We start from the raw sequence: 17,898 nt of genomic DNA on the forward strand, positions 1-17,898 counted from the left end.
GTGTCGTGGAGGTTGCTTTTGGTGGTGTGTGGCTTCTTGGTGAGGAAGAGGATGAGGTGGGTGTTCTTTGTGTAGGAGATGTTGTTGAAGTTGTGATGGTGGGCTACAAGTGTTAGGGTGGCCATGTAGATGTTGAACAGCGTCGGACTGATGGATGAGTCCTGGGGGACCCGTAGATGATGTCAGTGGTTTTGGATCAGAAGGCTGGGAGGCGGACGTTCAGGATTACTATTCAACAACTTCCAAACAAAGGACTTGATGCATACTATTTGGCCGTCAGAAAAAGTTTGTGAAGCCATTAAGGAGTTTTTGCTGTGTATTTTGTCAGCATATATTTGTAAGTAACATTATTTACAGTGTAAGAAAATTATTCATAATGTTTTGTTATTTTATGATTGTTTGAGATGTGTCATATTTACGTAAGAAATTGCTCTTAGAAAAAAACATTTAAGATATGTTTTATTTCTATTTTTTACATTGTTATTGAGAATGTTGACTGTTTTTTTTTAGGATATCCTTATGGATTGTCTTTTTTTGCCGCTGTTATGTGATGAGTACTATTGAACTAACTGTTTGTAGTGAAATTCAATATATTCTGAGAACAGCAAAAAAGGCAAATGAAACGTTTTACAAATTATTTTGTGTTGTAAAATATATATTGTAATTGTGTTTTTTTGTATCTTCCACAGATAATTTTATAATATATAATTTTTTTATTATTTATTATGCTTAAGATAAGTACAAGTAACTGGCTCAGCCGCGGCCGGTGGAGGGAGTTGTGGTGGGGTAGGCAGGTGGGGCGGGGGAGGGGCAGGGTGGGGGGTTATAAACAGCAGAATCTGGCTGATTGCAGGCAAGTAAACAATTAAATTAATAAAATGAATTTCGTATCCTGCGCCCTGCATCGCAAAATGCGATGCAGGGCACCGAACGAAGGTGCATATTATCAACAAAAGGCGATACATTATCGCCGCTTTTATCTGCAGGAAACTGCCGATAAAGCGGCGATAATTGGCTTGATAATAGGGTCTTGGAAATTCTCATAGCAGCCCAGGTTCTGGTGTTAACTTGGGCTGTTATGGGAATTCACAAGGGCCTATTATCAAGCCCTTTATTGCCGCTTTATCAGCAGTTTTCCTGCCGATAAAAGCGGCGATAATTTGTTGCGTTTTGTTGATAATATGGCCCGAAATTCATTTTATTAATGTAATTGTTTAATTGCCTGCAATCATCCAGATTCCGTTGTTTATCAACCCTCACCCTGCCCCTCCCCCGCCCCCCCTGCCTGCCCCATCGCAACTCCCTCCACGGGCCGCGGCTGAAAGACGCGGTTGCGATCTAGTCATTTACTACAGAGTTGTAGGGAATCCTTGGTGAGGCGCGCGCTCACGAACGAGTGCGCACTTCACCGAAGACGTTCCGGAGTTCAGACCCGTTTTCATTGCTCCTTAGACATTTGTGAAGAGAAAGTGGAAATATTTCTGTGAGAGTTAAAGAACGTTGTTTGACAAGTTAGTGAGTAAGTAAACTTACCTGACATTATGGACAATATTGAATGTACTCAGTCGATGTATTTTCTCTAACTTAAAACAAGAAATGATAACATTCGTGATAAGATTGACAGAATAGGTAACAAGCAACTGCATAAAGAAAAGTTAGTAGAAGAACACAAGGAAAATAATAATATAAAAATTAGACAATAAACTGAGAGGCCTAGGTTAATGAATGTTAAGTAATTATAGGTTATAAGCAGTGAGAAAAATAAAGAACCGTAAGCTACAAGGTTGCAGATAAATACTAGAGGAGAGGCTAGTTCGAAATTGGAAGGGGTAGGTAATTAGTAGGGTTAGACTAGGTTATAGATGAGGAATAGAGATAGAGTAAACACATGAAGTATTAAAAAAGTAGTGTGATCATGATGTCTAAATATACACAGATACACAGTGTTATTCTGGAGAATGAATACTATCTTTTCCATTTTAGCGAAACACATTAACTATTTTGGAAAGGGTAAGGTGAATAGACATATTCTACATTTTTTAGTAGTGTATTTTACTATAACAGCCTGAGTCTTTTCCTATAGTCATAAGGAGTGACTGCTTTCAAAATTTAAGAAAAGCTAAGATCAGGATATCCTTATAAGTAATTATAGTTGTATAATTTTGCAAAGGACTAAAATTCTACTAATGGAATGTTATTAGATAATAGTATTTATATTGTATTTTTTGTGGGCCAAAACAGGTGAAAACTGTAGTTTTGTATTATATATTACGAAACGTGATAAAATTAACTGTTTATATTTTTATACAAGGAGCAAGAACATAAAGGAAATATGAAGGAAAGAGAACAGTCTCATACTCAGGAGATTTTGGATATTACTTTGAGTATAATTGAAGAACTAATCGTATCTGTCATAGGCAATGACAGTGAAAAAGGGGAAATTAGTGATGCAGACGTGAGGTGTGATTTAGAAGATGAAAGCTTTGATGGAGATTTTCTGGAAGCTTTAAATTATGTTGAAAGTTTAGAACAAATTAATTCAGAATCTGCTAACGAGGGAATTGATCTGAATGACATATCTGATGAACTTCTATTGGAATGTGTATAAAATTATGAGATGTTAATAGAATGCATTTATTGTTTAAAAATAATAAAAGTTTGAGCACTATTTACTAATGTATTTATTGTACTAGAAGTGAAGCAATTATAGATTCAGTTATATATTCTTTAAAAAAATGTATTGATTTAAAATATGCAAAGTGGGTCTGAGGGTATGGATTGCTTAAAATCCATATGGAGTATACATGCAGTCTTGTATGCACCTGCAAACTTGTGTTTTATGCCTTCAATTCCCCAGTCTGTCTCCTTAGACTTCCTGCAAACACTCTGACACTGCTGTTTTAGTATTGTAGTGAGCCAGTTAGCAGTATGTTCTTTTCCATTGTACTGTGGTAAAACTGAAGCTGTAATAAATTTAGTGAGGAACTTTCTTTGCAGAAGTGTAATGATCCAGTCAGTATCTAGATACTCATGGATTAAAAGAGGCCTTAGTCCATAGGCTGTTTCAAACATCTATAGACTGTGCATGCACTGTTCTAGGCACCAGCAAACTTATGTTTTATACGTTCAATTCCTCAATGTGTATCTTTATACTTCCAGCAAACATTCCCACACTACTGTTTCAATATTGTAGTGAGCCATTCAGCAGTATGTGTTTATCTGTATACTGTGGTAAAACTGAGGCTGCTATAAATTCAATCAGGTTCTTTCCTTGCAGAACTGTAATCATCCACTCACTACCTAAGTACTTATGCATAGGCCTTAGGGCATAGAGTGCCTCAAACCCTTATAGACGATGTATGCAGTCTTCTATGTACTTGTAAATTTGTCTTTTATAAGTTCAATTTACCAGTTTGTATCCTTACACTTCCACCAAACACTCTGTCACTGTTGTTTTAGTTTTGTAGTGACTCATTCATCGGTATGTAGTAATCCATTTACTACATTAAAACACTAATGGGCACATATACAATAACTGGCATATCCCCAGGAATATGTCAGTTATTGTGCTCCGTGACACCACCACCATGGATGTGCCGTATTTACAATGCGGTGTACCATGGGAGACAAATGGCACATATATGTGATGTATCTGTGCTGTAAAGGTGGTGCATTGTTTGAGTTATGTTTCAAGTGCAATGCATCTCCAGCGATGCTCTGGGGGCCCTATTCTCAGACTGCTGTGTCAATCCTTACACCTGCTTCAAGGTAGTGCAGGGTTTTGACACAGCATGAGCCCAAAAGTGACAAAGTGAAATCTTGTAGATTTCAGTCAGCCGCTTTAAGGAGGTGTTCCTGTGCCAGAACGCCCCGCCCCCCCCCCCCCCACCCATGTAGGAATGTCTCCCTCTGGTACAGGGATTTACAATGTGACGCACCTCCCCGATACGTCACATTCTAAATACCACATACCATTGCGTATCTTTTGCAGCACCGCTTCATCAGAAAAGTGGTGATGCAACGGCGGTGTAAAAGAGGCACAAGGCTGTTGTAAACCTCCCTCTAATAAACACTTACACATTCACCCCTGCAGTTTCACTAGCAGTTTATTCTTTTTGAATTTACTTTTGTTATTATTTTACATTAAAAGTATGAAATGTAACTTTAAAAATAAAATAAATATAAGTATTTATAATAAAATGTAGGAAATTACTATAAAAAGAAAGAAATATAATAATTAGTACATTTTAAAATTATCATTTACAAAACCTTCGAAATTCACTGAAAAAACCATAGGTTTCAGGCACGTTATAGTTAGGAATTAGCATTTAAAAAACCTTAGAAATTCACTGAAAAAACCATAGGTTTCAGGCACGTTATAGTTAGGAATTTGCATTTAAAAAACCTTAGAAATTCACTGAAAAAACCATAGGTTTCAGCCATGGTATAGTTAGGAATTAGCATTTAAGAAACCTTAGAAATTCACTGAAAAAACCATAGGTTTCACCCATGTTATAGTTAGCTGGACATTTCTCTCATACAAAACCATTGAAATTCCTCCGTTATAGTTAGTTCAGCTAACTATAACTCGCGCGCCCGCAATGCACTACTGATGATGTCACACATTACATCACTCATGACATCACTGATGACATCTCAAATGACATCACTGATCCATCATCCACCCTTCCACCCCTCCCTTTTCACGGCATCAGCACTGTCTTGCTTCGTGGGGGACAGAACACGTTATGAACGTTTTCTCTATTCTGGTTTATTTAACTTTTTACTTTTACCTTCTGTAAATAGCAATAGATTTTTTACCATTCCTGCTTCAAAGTCACTATGAAATGGCCACTTGGCCACTATTACCACATATTACCATGTACAAATGTATACATTTGATTTGTGTTGAAATTGCAACATGTGCATTAAGCTTTTCACATTTTCAATGTAAATAATGGAAGCGAGTCTGTTTTCACAAACAAGATTCTTATAAGTCTTTCTTTCATGTTAATTGTAAGGAATGGTCCTACTTCTATGTTTTGTATATACTTTGTTTATATTGGTGATCACTGGAGGTGAATCCTTGGCTTGTGACAAAGAGCTTTCGCTCGAAACGCGTCAGCCAAAATAAACTAAAAATACACAGCAGCGTGGAGTGCGAGTCTCGTCTTTCCTGCAGGTTACTACACTGACAGGGAATCCTTCGCTCATGCCATTTGTAGAGCGCACTGTAACCCTGCGGGCATCCTGGTGCTTAAGAAAGGTTCAACTAAGAACAATCAGCATTGGGCGTATCTGTTGCTACTACCCCTGGGGGGGGGGTTATACCTTTAGGAAGAGCCAGGTCTTTATTTTTTTGCAGAACAGCAGTAGATCGCTGGTTTTCCTGATCTCGATTGGAAGGCTGTTCCAGAGGCGGGCTGCTGCTACGCTAAAAGCTCTGCCACCCTGGGTCGCTTTCCTAATCCTTGGTATTCTGACAAGGTTAGTGGACGAGGAGCGGAGGGCCCGTGTGGGCGCGTACCACTGAAACTTGTCTTGGAGTGGTTTAGGACCCTGACCATGTACTGCTTTGAAGACGGTACATAGAGACTTAAAGAGGATCCTCTGAGGCACTGGGAGCCAGTGCAGGTCGGCCAACGCTAGAGTTGTGGAGGATCAGTGGGCTCGTGAGAGTGCCAGCTTAGCTGCTGCCGCCTGGATACTCTGGAGTCTGGAAATCAGATATCCAGGTGATTCCAGTAATAAGGCGTTGCAGTAATCCAGGCGGCTGAGGATGGTACTTCTAACTACAGTTGTTCTTGCCTGTACTGGTAGAAGAGGCAGCAGCTTTCGGAGACCTCGCATTAAAGTGAAGCAACTGCTCACCAGTTTATTGATGTTGGTCTCTAGATTTACATTTTCATTGAAGCTGACCCCCAGATTCTGCACCGTCTTTACTGGTGTCAGCAGCCCATCCGAGGCTAACGGGCAGAAGTCTGCAGGCAGGCTTCTGGCAATTCTCCCTACTTTGCACTGCATGATCTCTGTTTTTCCGCTGTTGAACTGGAGCGAGTTCCCCTTTAACCATGCCGCCATTTCCTGCATGCAGGCATTGAAACTCTCTAGGGAATCCGCCTGAGCACCATTGAGTGAGATTTATAAGCTGTGTATCGTCTGCGTAGTTGATCACGATGATGTCATAATTCTTAATGATGCCCAGCAGGGGTTGCATGTAAGCGTTAAATAGGATGGGACTGATGGAAGATCCCTGTTGGACCCCATGTGGAACTCTGGCAAATTCAGATTGGTATGGAGGGAGTGCCACTGCCTGCCATCTATCTGACAGGTATGAACGCAACCAGTTCACCGCTGTTCCCCGCACTCTGAAGGTTTCCAGGCTTGTCAGCAGGATGTCATGGCTTACCGTATCGAATGCGGCGGACAGGTCCAGCAGAATTAGAATTTCTGACTCGCCCCTGTCCGCCCTCATTCTCAGGTTGTTCAGTACCATCAACAGTGCTGACTCGGTCCCATGGGCTGGTCTAAACCCAAACTGTTCCTCCTCTAGAATGTTGTTCGTCTCCAGGAAGAGGGACAGGGACCTGCTAACCAAACGTTCCGTGATCTTGATTGGATAGGGCAGGAGCGAAATGGGTCGATAGTTCTTGTGGCAGTTAGGGTCAAGATTTGGTTTCTTCAGCAGAGGCGTAATAACTGCCTGCTTCCATCCCACCGGTACGGTGCCTGTGCTGAGAGATTGACCACAAAGCTGGCGGAGTATAGGAAAGAATTCGGACCCGAATTCATTCACAATTTTGTGGGGTAGAGGATCCAGTGGGGATCCCGAGGAGATACTAAGGGCTACTTGAGCAAACTCTTTCTCAGAGGGGATTTCAAAAATTGTCCAGGACGGCCCATGGTGGTGAATACCTGGCCATTCCTTCTTCAACCTTCCTGCTTGCCCCTGTGCTCTGATGTGGTGACATGAGCGAAGGAGGGTCCTCCATACTCTCCACTATTTTATTAATTTTGTCCTGGAAAAAAGGAGGCCAGACCATCACACAGCTCCTGTGAGGGTTTGATGTTACTACTGGTGCAATCAGGGTATGTCATTTCCCTCGCTATATTGAAGATGTCTTTTGATTTATTGGCGCTTTTCAGTATGATGGCTGCGAAATGTTCTGCTTTGGCCGTCACAATTTCTTTTTTACATTTTATTATTGACAGCCTCCAATGTAGTCTGTTCTGTTCTGTGTAGTCCCTCCTCCAGTGTCTTTCCACCTTTTTACAGGCGATCTTAAGATTTCTCAGGCCTTCCGTGTACCAGGGCGCGGAAGGGCTGCCTCTTTTCCTGATCGGTTTCAGCGGGGCAATTTTCTCTAGTTTCATGGTCACGTGTTCACAGAGCGTACAGTAGTTCTCTGCGATGGTACTCTCTGGGTTAAAGAGGGCTTCTAACTGGAACAGGGGGTCCCCTGTTTTCCCCTTTTTAGATAGCCCTTTCCAGTCTCGACTAATGAAGGTCTTGATTTGTTTGGCCCTGGGCCTTGCGTTGTTCAAGGCTTGGACATTGAATGTTACTAGGTGGTGGTCTGACCATCCTACTGGTAGGATTTCTCCCATGACATCCTCTTCTGCGAAGATTAGATCTAAAATGTTGCCTTCCCTATGTGTGGATGTGGTCATCCATTGTTTTAGTCCTAGATTGGCGCAGGAATGTGTGATGTTATGAAAGGCCGTGTCTAATTTGCCATTGGTTCATAGGTTAAAATCCCCCAGTACTAGAAATCTGGTGTGTGTGAGTGTCATATTATTAATAACGCCAATCAATTCCTGCTGTTGTGGGGCATTGATGGCCCCTGATGGTCTGTAACACACCATGCCGGTTAGGCAGTGACCCGAGTCATATTTTATTGAGAATCCAAGAAACTCTGCACAGGATATGTCATCTATGTCCAGCATAGTAATGTTCAATTCTTCCCTGAAAAGGATTCCAGTTCCTCCCCCTCGTCCCCTGAGCCGGGGGTTGTGGAGGACCTTGTATCCCACCGGGCAAGCTGGACCCAGTTCTGATTCCAGCCCAGCCGCCATCCATTTTTCTGTCAGAAACAGGACATCCAAGTTGGTAAACTCGATTAGTAGCTGTATCTCGGTTGCATGTTTGGGAAGGGATCTAACATTGAGCAGGCCACAGCTCAGGCCGCCCTAACTCCTTATATCGTGTGCTGGCTTGAGTGTGTTGTCTGACAGAGTATGGCTGTGTTGAGCCTCCCTAGATAATGCCGCTGCCTCATTTCCTGATGGTTTAGACTGGTCAGCTCAAAGCAGTAAACTAATTGGAAGAGGGTTTATATGTGGCCGGCGGGTCAGACATTTGGGACAGGGGTTTTCACCCGTGGATTTAGTGTTTAGTGCAGCTCGTGGGCAGACTGCATTTCCTCCTAGAGGATCAAGCTCCAGAAGTGTCTCCCTGTTATAACAGATAGCCTATTTGTCTGGGGTGGATTGAGCAAGGGGGGTGGCCCTGGGCCTGGTCCGAGCGTGGACGGGCGCAGACGGACTTGCCTTTGGCGCGCCTTTGACGCACCCGCTGCGCGGTCGTGGCATGGTGTTCTTTTATGTCTTTTATGTCAGCCGAACATATATATAAACGGCGTTCCAAAGCGAGCACTCGGGTACAAATAAGGACAGGTCACCGTGATGTTTCCAAGTAACAAGGTTTATTCACGTCATAAACCTTACGTGACGCGTTTTGCGCTCCAAAGAGTGTTTGATCACACAACAGTATGCATCAAGTTTGTCGTATTTCAAGTCATCAAAGAAGTTAATGGTAATGAAAAGAGGACTTCGTAAAACAGAGAATAAGCGCCATATTGGTGTGGTGAATGCATCAGAGTTTACACATAACAAACTAAGTATATACATTGCATAAGAGCATGTTAATATCACATCTTATTCTGTTGCATGTATACTGTACAAATTGCTAACCTCGGCGATATTGGTTCAGATGCAAAGTGATTAGAGAGACAAAGTCCTATCCTTTATCCCTGCGCTTGTTTTGCAAACTCAGTAGTAACTCCCAGTATGCGGCATACCACATATAAGTGGTGACTTAGCTCTCAGATATGTCAAGTGCCCATTGTGGTAAATGTCCTCTTCACTGTTATTCTCTGTCTAGACTGTACTATGATCTATGACATAATAGAATGCCAGGGTGTCCCTCTAGCTCACTGTGCCTTTCTATTACTTACTGTGGCAGTTGGTCATCTGAGGCTGAGCTGCCAACAGCGAGCTCCTGTGGGGTTTTCCTTACAATCTTAACCTGTCTATCTAACCTGGAAGGAACTAGCAATAAAGGTACTTAACCTATCAAGTGGACTCTGCATCATTCCTTTACTACATTTTGGCGACGATTCTTAAAAGGATGAAGCTACGCGTGATTTAGAGATACAGACTACTTAAGGAACTATACAAATTAAAGGAAAGAACTCAAGAATTCAAGATTTTCAAAGGGACTTCATTTCACAATTAAGGTAACGCCCTGCTGACCCCACCAGTGTCCGAATGCACCTGGACAGCCTACACCCAGGGCTTGTGTTTCACCTTAAAGTCTGCTGTCAGTTTACGAGTGAAGTGTTCTTCTGCATCAAAGAGTTTTGTCTACTGATTGCCTACTAGACGTGCTCATCTGTCTGCAAACAGCCTACAAACGGAGTCTTGTGTGCTCTGCGATACTATATAACAACCTCTGCCTGCTCAGCTCGTTTCTGCCTGGTGTGTTAATACGAGCGTTCACTCAAGAGACATTTTGTTTGAGTCAAGTAGTTTCTGATGAACTCTGCGAGTCCCGCTTCATACACTCTCCGTCTTCTGCGCAGGTCAGATTAAACACTTTGGAGTACTCTGTAAGTAGAGGTAGCACACAAACCCCACTCTTTGCTATTTAATTAGAAAAGTGCAGATGAGAGCATTCTATGTCCGGCACTGTTCTTGTCTAGCGCACTCAAAGAAGCGCTACACTATTGTGGCAGGATTTGAAGTCTAAACGGCCTCAACTTTCAACGTCTTTCCGAACTCATTTACTCACCATCCTGGATGCCTATGTCCGTTGGTCGACGGTTGGCCACAAACGATCTTCTCTCCTTACTGCCGGCCGTCCTTCTGATGACGTCTATGGAATGCTTCGAGGAGTTGGTGAGGCAAGATTCTCCTCATGCTCTTCGCTCCTGTGACGCTTGTGACAGTTTTCATAGGAGACACGTTCCTCGCGCTCTTTACGTCACTACGACAAACGTAGCGGCCATTTTGTGTTTGGTTTGTTTGCCATGACAACAACTTGCTCTATACGTTTCCTGGTTACTCTTCGATGTGTCCGAGAGCAGCTGTTCAGTGCTTCACTTTATTGTCGTAGCTCTCGTCTACCAACCAAGTTTCATAAGGTTTTTGTCTTTTGTCTACAACGTTTCTTCATGCCTCAGCACTGCCACTGGGTTCACAAATTGGAAATCTGCGAGACATATACCTTTCCTGCTTCGGTCTTCTCATCTAGTGGGAACATTCAGCAATGACCGTGTACAGTTCTGTACACATCCCGGGTGAGAGGTCGCTCACCGGAGCTGACATAAATTACTATTTTGCTATGAAGTACTTAACTTCTCAATGTTTATGATGATTGAATACTGTTTTAAGATAATCGTTAGTTTTGATGCATTAACTATATGGTGGTTTCTGCTGTGTTTGCCCCATCGTTTGTATGTAGGGTCAGATTGACATATGTTAACTTTACAGAATATCTTTCTTTTAAGAAAATACTGAGTCAGGCTATGTCAATTTCAGTTTACTCAGCTTATGATGTATCTCGTAGTGTATCCTATGTGAAGATTAGTGTTATTTCATCTATCAGTGAAGGTGTAGTGTCATTATGGGTAGTCCATGCCCATACCAGTTCACAGGGTGTGTATTGAGGGTTGTCCATGCCCCATGTTTTTTTTTCAGGATTTCTCTCCTGCGGTGTATCCTTCATAATTGAGTGTTTGTGGGTAGTCCAAACCCCATCGTTAGTCCCAGGGTTAGTGTCTTTATCCTGCGGTGTACCCTCTTCTGGGGATGTTGGTGTTTGTGGGTAGTCCATGCCCATCTCTTGTCCCAGGGTTATAGTCTTTATCCTGCGGTGTACCCTTTTCTGGGGATGTTGGTGTTTGTGGGTAGTCCATGCCCATAGTTTGTCTCAGGATGTTTGTCATTGTCCTGCAGTTTACTCTTTTCAGTGCAAGTTGGGTGCTTGCGGGTAGTCCATGCCCCATTTCCCAGAGGTATTTTGCTTACTCTGCGGTGTACCCTATTCAGGGGAGGTTGCGCGTTTTTTTTGGGTAGTCAATGCCCATGCTGCCCTACAGCGTACCCTTTTCAAGGGAGGTTCAGTGTCTGTGAGTTGTCCATTCTTCTTATTGTGCGCTGTCCCCTGTTTTTGGTGGTGTTTGTTTGTACACTATGTTTTTTTGTCTCAGTCTACCTTCTTGCAGCTACTGGCCAGGGCTTCTTTTGGGTAAGATTTTGAGTAGTGTTTTTATCATACATTTGGTGTCGACTTATTTTCATCGGGGGTAGTTTTTTTTTTAATTCTCTTTGGTGAATTCTTGTCTAAGGGATTTACTCTCTAGTGTTACTTTAAGAGAGTTCTAACCCTTTTTGTCTCTCCCAGTCTACTCTAATTCTTGTTTATAGGGGGTCTACCCTGTGGTGTACACGTGTGTTGAGTAGTTATGAGTGTCAGCAAATAACTTAACTATTAGTCTTGGTTTTGTTTCAAAACCTTACTCTTTCTTTAAGGGAAGGGGATGTGGCACATTATGTCATAATGTTGATTCTTTGTTCTTTTCTCTTCTAATAATGCCTCATGCTAAAGTCATCTCTTGTTGTACACTACTACTTTTGGTTGTTCTTATCTGTGTACTTCCTTGCTGTTTGGGGCATATAAGGTATTGTTGCCGATTATTCCTTTGTTCTGCTATTACTCCATAAAGAGAGAGGATGTGTGGTAAATGTCCTCTTCACTGTTCTTCTCTGTCTAGACTGTACTATGATCTATGACATCATAAATTGCCAGGGTGTCCCTCTAGCTCACTGTGCCTTTCTATTACTTACTGTGCCAGTTGGTCATCTGAGGCTGAGCTGCCAACAGCGAGCTCCTGGTGGGGTTTTTCTTACAATCTAAACCTGTCTATCTAACCTGGAAGGAACTAGCAATAAAGGAACTTAACCTATCAAGTGGACTCTGCATCATTCCTTTACTACACCCATCATAAATATGTTAATGTTAATGTACGACCCCACCGATAACTCGTGTTGGCTCAATCGTTATCGATAACTGTAAGGGGAGCCTAACAAAAGAAGTGCGTTGCTGTTTGTCATAATACCCGTGCCGATTCTATAATTGCAACAGAGGACAAGAAGTAACTGTGAAATAAACCAGTTACCTTTAGGGAATCAAGTATACCCTGGTTAGTGGGATAATGTGTTTTTTAACTGAAAGTGACAGGCATCACCAACATTTATATGCCCTGGTTAGTGGGCTAGTTCAACGAAGTACCATCTCTAACACACAACAAACTTAATTCGTGGTATAAAAGGTTTCAGGGAATGGCCTCAAACCCCTGTAGTGCAAAGTGTATCAAAGAAAAATCTAACCGTGCACAGATCCATTTACTGGATCTCAAACAAAATAACCAAAACATGTTAAAAAGTCCAAATACATTACATAGATGGAGAGAGAGTAGAAGATGACCACAGAGAAAGGATTAGGGTACAGGTGCCGCAAACTTGAGACAATGTCCCTCCCTTTCATCCTGTGAGAGAGAAAAAGAAAAAGAAAATAAGAAAATATATGCATGTTAGTTGAATTAGAAGAAATGATTTTCACAGTCTTAATCAAACATACATTCATTCTTCCTGTAAATGTACACTGAGTCCTTCGTCGCTTTAGGGTAGCATGTACATAAACCAATTATATGCTTAGATTCTTTCTGCCTCAGTTTCAAAGTGCGGTTGCCCCCTCTTTGATTGAGATTAACCTGTTCTATGATAAAGTAGTCATCCAAACAACAATGACCGGGTCCTCTTAGGCAACTTTATGTATGTTCAAACGTGTACATCGTATTGCAATTTTACAATTATCTCCCCTTTCTTATATGCAATTGGGGTAGAGAGTACAACGTTTATTTGCCAACTTAAAAAGCCTCCATCCCAACTGAGACAGTCTGAATGAATGAACCAAACAATAGTGTGTAACTACTGTGAAAAAAGTGTGTAAAGGCGAGATGACCCCTGACGGGCGAACCACCATCAGGATACCTGATCGGTACTCACCAGATAAGCCCTGTTCTCATCATTGGCGGTCATCAAGCCCAAAATAAATGTGACTAACAAAAAAATTATAAGTGCAGTGAAAAAGTGAAAAACAAACAAATTCTCAAAATGTGTAATTAAAAAGCATAGGTATGCACGTAACTATCACTTTTATTCTTTAACTTCGTGCAACCTATCAGGTTAAAAAGCGAGGTTGGCTGCTAAGCATGCATCCCAAAACCACAAGCCAACATGTTTCATTGCCTTATCAACTTTTTAGGCAATTTCTTCAGGGCCGCAATTTTATTGCCACTACATCAATGCTGAGCACACCATTCATCGAAACTGTCAACATAAAAACATACATAGATAGTCTTTGCAGCGTGCCCGCATAACTACATCTCGTGTAAACACATAACTGCACAGAAACATTCTTAGGTTCCTCATATTTACCCTTACTCAGCCAGGGTGTCTCCTACCGGCCGTAAGGATTAGTGTACAATACAGGCAAAACCCCTCCTGTGAGTCGCCCTCTGTTCTCAGTCGATATCTGAATATAAAATAGGAAAACATTGAACAATAAAAAGTAAAAAGTAACAGCTATTTGGCTACTCACAGGGATAGGGGAGCCAACCTCTCTTTTTAACTTGATAGGTTGCACGAAGTTAAAGAATAAAAGTGATAGTTACGTGCATACCTATGCTTTTTAATTACACATTTTGAGAATTTGTTTGTTTTTCACTTTTTCACTGCACTTATAATTTTTTGTTGGACACATTTATTTTGGGCTTGATGACCGTCAATGATGAGAACAGGGCTTATCTGGTGAGTACCGATCAGGTATTCCGATGGTGGTTCTCCCGTGAGGGGTCATCTCGCCTTTACACACTTTTTTCACAGTAGTTACACACTATTATTTGGTTCATTCATTCAGTCTGTCTCCGTTGGGATGGAGGCTTTTTAAGTTGGCAAATAAACGTTGTACTCTCTACCCCAATTGCATATAAGAAAGGTGAGATAATTCTAAAATTGCAATACGATGTACACGTTTGAACATATATAAAGGTGCCTAAGAGGACCCGGTCATTGTTGTTTGGAGGACTACATGTGTGGAGGGCGACTTGGGTTCTGTTCTTTCCCTCTTTGCTCCTTATTGTGTCTATGATAAAGTAGGACAGTTTGGTATGGTCTGAAAAGTGAAAGGCCTCAAAGTGACGAGCTATGGGATATTGTTTATCCACCTTGCTTATCGCTCTGGTATGTTCGAGAATACGCTTTTTCGCCATATGTGTGGTACTGCCCACATATTTCAGAACACATGGACAGACCAACACATATATCACGAACATGGTTGTACACGTTAGAAATTGATTTATCATTTGCTTCTTATTGATGCTGGGATTCCAATACTCCTTGACTATCTGGCTATTGGCACAGGCTTTACAATGTCCACAGGGGTTAAAACCATGATGGTCAATACCCCTGGGAATCACATTGTCACTGATGTCATTGTGTACAAGGATATCCCTCAAATTGTGTCCTCTTTTATAGGTTATGCTAGGTCTGTCTGGGAGAGTATCACCTATAATGGAGTCACCTTTAAGGATGCTCGAATTCTTGACTATACATTTTCTGACCTGATTGGAATTGCTGTTATAGTTCAATATAATTCTGGTGGTATTCGTATCAGGCTCTTCTCCCTGTTTATTTCTGTCATCTTTAAGTAGATCTTCTCGTTTCACCAATTTGACTTTATTCTTGGCCCTTCCTATTATCCACCCAGGGTAACCTCTTGCCAGAAACCTTTGTGTCATGACTGTGTCTTCTTTGATGTAGTCTATCTCATTGCTACAATTCCTTTTTGCTCTGAGTAGCTCTCCATATGGAATACTCCATTAAAGATTTTCCGGATGGCTACTCAGAGCATGCAATAAGGTGTTACCAGCTGTAGTCTTGCTATACAGGACGGTTTTCACCCTGTTGCGCCTTATCTGTACTTTGGTGTCCAGATACTCCACTTCCACATCACTTATGTTACAAGTCAATGTGATATTTCTCTCATTGTTGTTGAGTCTGTTAACAAAATCTAGGGCCAATTCTTTCTCACCTTTCCAGACGACAAACATGTTGTCTATGTATCGTAGCCACAATTTGACTCTCTTAAAGTCATCTTGGAAATCATTGCTGTGTCTAATTTCATCCTCCCAAACCCCCATGAACAGATTTGCAAAACTTGGTGCACAACATGTTCCCATCGCGGTTCCGTGGGATTGCATATAGATCTCATTGTTGAAAAGGAAAAAATTATTTTCTAAGCAGTGCTTGATCATAACAAGTATCATAGTGGTGTGCCCCAAGTATTCCATATTTCTGCCTTTCAGAAATCTTGCACATGCCTCAAGTCCCTGTTTATGTTCTATTACTGTTTACAGGGAATTTACATCCATGGTTAACAGCAAAAAATCATTTTACCATGTTACACTCTTAATCTTTTCTAGAAAGTCTTTGGTGTCTTTAACATATGTGGGTAAATTCATCACAAACTCGTGTAAAAAGTGGTCCACATATCTGGAAACATTTTCAAGTGCACAGCCCCTTGATGAAATAATGGGCCTGCCTGCAGGATAGGTTTTGCATTTGTGTATTTTGGGGAGAAGATACAGAATGGGAAGTATAGGATGGTCACATTTCAAAAAACAATATTCCTCCCATTCAATCCATCCTTTGTCCTTCCATTCTGTGAGTTTATCCCAGATGTTTTTAATGCTGGAGTTATACTCTGTTCTGTTCGATTTTTTGTAGGTTTTTTGATCATGCAATTGTCTTTCTGCCTCACGTATATACATTTCTTTGGGCAAGATGACAATATTACCGCCCTTGTCGGCAGGTCTTATCACGATGCTGCTGTCAGCTGCTAGATCTTTCATGGCTTGTATTTGAGATGCTGTTAGATTGTGTTTAAATTTTTTTATTTGTTTTGGCCAATTCCGGCTCCGGAGATCCAATAGTTCCTTGCCTACCTGGTCTTGGAAGGTATCGATATTATCATGATTCATTTTAGGAAGAAAAGTCTATTTAGGTTTAAATTTTGTACCAGCAGCATTGTCGTGTTGTATTTCCAAGGCATCTAATATACGTATTGCCTCGGAACTGAGGTTGGGATCATCTGGGTCATTATTTAGCTCGTCTAATGCCATCATGGTGTCCTTACAGCCAGTTGATTCACTCATATGGCTGATTTTGTTCTTCATTGTTTTCAATTTGTGACATTTTCCGAGTTTGAGTTTTCTACAAAATTTAAAAATGTTAATCTTATCATCTACATAGTTCATGGGCATAGATGGGCAAAAAGAAAGTCCTAAAAAGAGAGTTCTTTTGTCTTTATTACTTTTTTCTTTCATGGATAAGTTAACTATTGTTTGATTTACCTGTATGTCATCCATTATTGGTTCTTTTTGTATTGAGCTTTTTTGTTTCCCATCTGCTCTTTGTCTTCCGGTTTGTTTTTGCCTCTGCCTGGATTTCTTCCGCCTCTTGTTCTGGTACCCCTTGGCCTTCCTCTTCCGCTCGTTTCTGTTGGATTTTTCTTCTCCTGTAGTCTTGATGACGATCGTGTTGCTTGCCGGCTCTGTTTCATGAGCCGATACTCGTCTAAAAAAGTTCTCCGTTTCTGGATTACTTCTCATTCTGAGTTGGAGCTTTCAGAGCTCCTTGTAGGTTCCGAGTTGTCAGTGTAGGAATCACTTGTGTTAGGATCATCTTGTTCTTCTGTGACAAACGATGTCTGGTCATATGGGCTTTTGAAGTTTCCTGATTCATACAGATGGTCATTTTTCTTGCTATGAGTTAGTATCCTTCCTGACTCATCTCCAAGGGGCCAAAGCTGTAAAATGGTACTTGGAGACACGGCCCATAAATCTGACGGCACATAATGAAATGTTAATTGAGTTTATATCATTTTGTCTAAGTAACAACATTTTTCTGTTCCAGGATCAATTTTATAAACAGATCTGTGGCACCGCGATGGGCACCTGCTTCGCCCCCAGCTACGCGAATCTTTTTGTCGGCTGGTGGGAGGAGCAGGTGGCCTGGGCGGCTGATAACACCACATGGACAGAGAGGGTAGTATCTTGGAACAGATACACAGACGATTTGTTTATCATCTTTAAAGGTATGATAGAATGTGCCAAGGAATATGTTGAGGTACTAAATAAGAATGATCTTAATCTCAGATTCCGTGGGGAAATCAGTACAGAAACCGTCAATTTTCTGGACCTTAAAGTGTTCATAGCTGAGGGCAAAATCTGTACAGCATTGCATAGGAAACAGACAGCTGGTAATTCTGTGCTCCACGCGAAGAGTTGCCATTAGGGGAAAACAATATCTAGCATACCCTATGGCGAACTACTGAGAATTAAGAGAAACTGTACACGACAAGGTGATTTTGAGGAGGCGGCCAACGAAAGTTTGTTGATGTTCAAAATGAGAGGATACAGTAAGGAGGTATTGCAGGAGGCTAAATTGAAAGCTGACAAGAAATTGAGATGTGATCTAATCTCAAAAAATAGT

At 41.4% G+C, this 17,898-nt stretch overlaps 2 protein-coding genes across 12 annotated transcripts in view; one reads left to right on the top strand and one right to left on the bottom strand.

The window, feature by feature from the left end:
- LOC144763176 (amine sulfotransferase-like) overlaps window positions 1-17,898 on the top strand; it is a 540,275-nt gene that overhangs the window by 493,788 nt on the left and 28,589 nt on the right. The window lies entirely within an intron of this gene.
- The window catches only part of LOC144763179 (uncharacterized), a 500,850-nt gene that overhangs the window by 75,463 nt on the left and 407,489 nt on the right, over window positions 1-17,898 (bottom strand). For 7 of the 11 annotated variants that reach the window (XR_013596177.1, XR_013596175.1, XR_013596173.1 and 4 more), the window contains one exon: window positions 12,743-12,830. The exons of the other annotated variants lie outside the window; for them this stretch is intronic. The gene's annotated coding sequence lies outside the window, so the exon portion shown is untranslated. The remainder of the gene's footprint in view (window positions 1-12,742; window positions 12,831-17,898) is intronic. 11 annotated transcript variants of the gene reach the window in all.

This window comes from Lissotriton helveticus, chromosome 6, assembly GCF_964261635.1.
Source record: "Lissotriton helveticus chromosome 6, aLisHel1.1, whole genome shotgun sequence".
Classification (NCBI taxonomy): domain Eukaryota; kingdom Metazoa; phylum Chordata; class Amphibia; order Caudata; family Salamandridae; genus Lissotriton; species Lissotriton helveticus.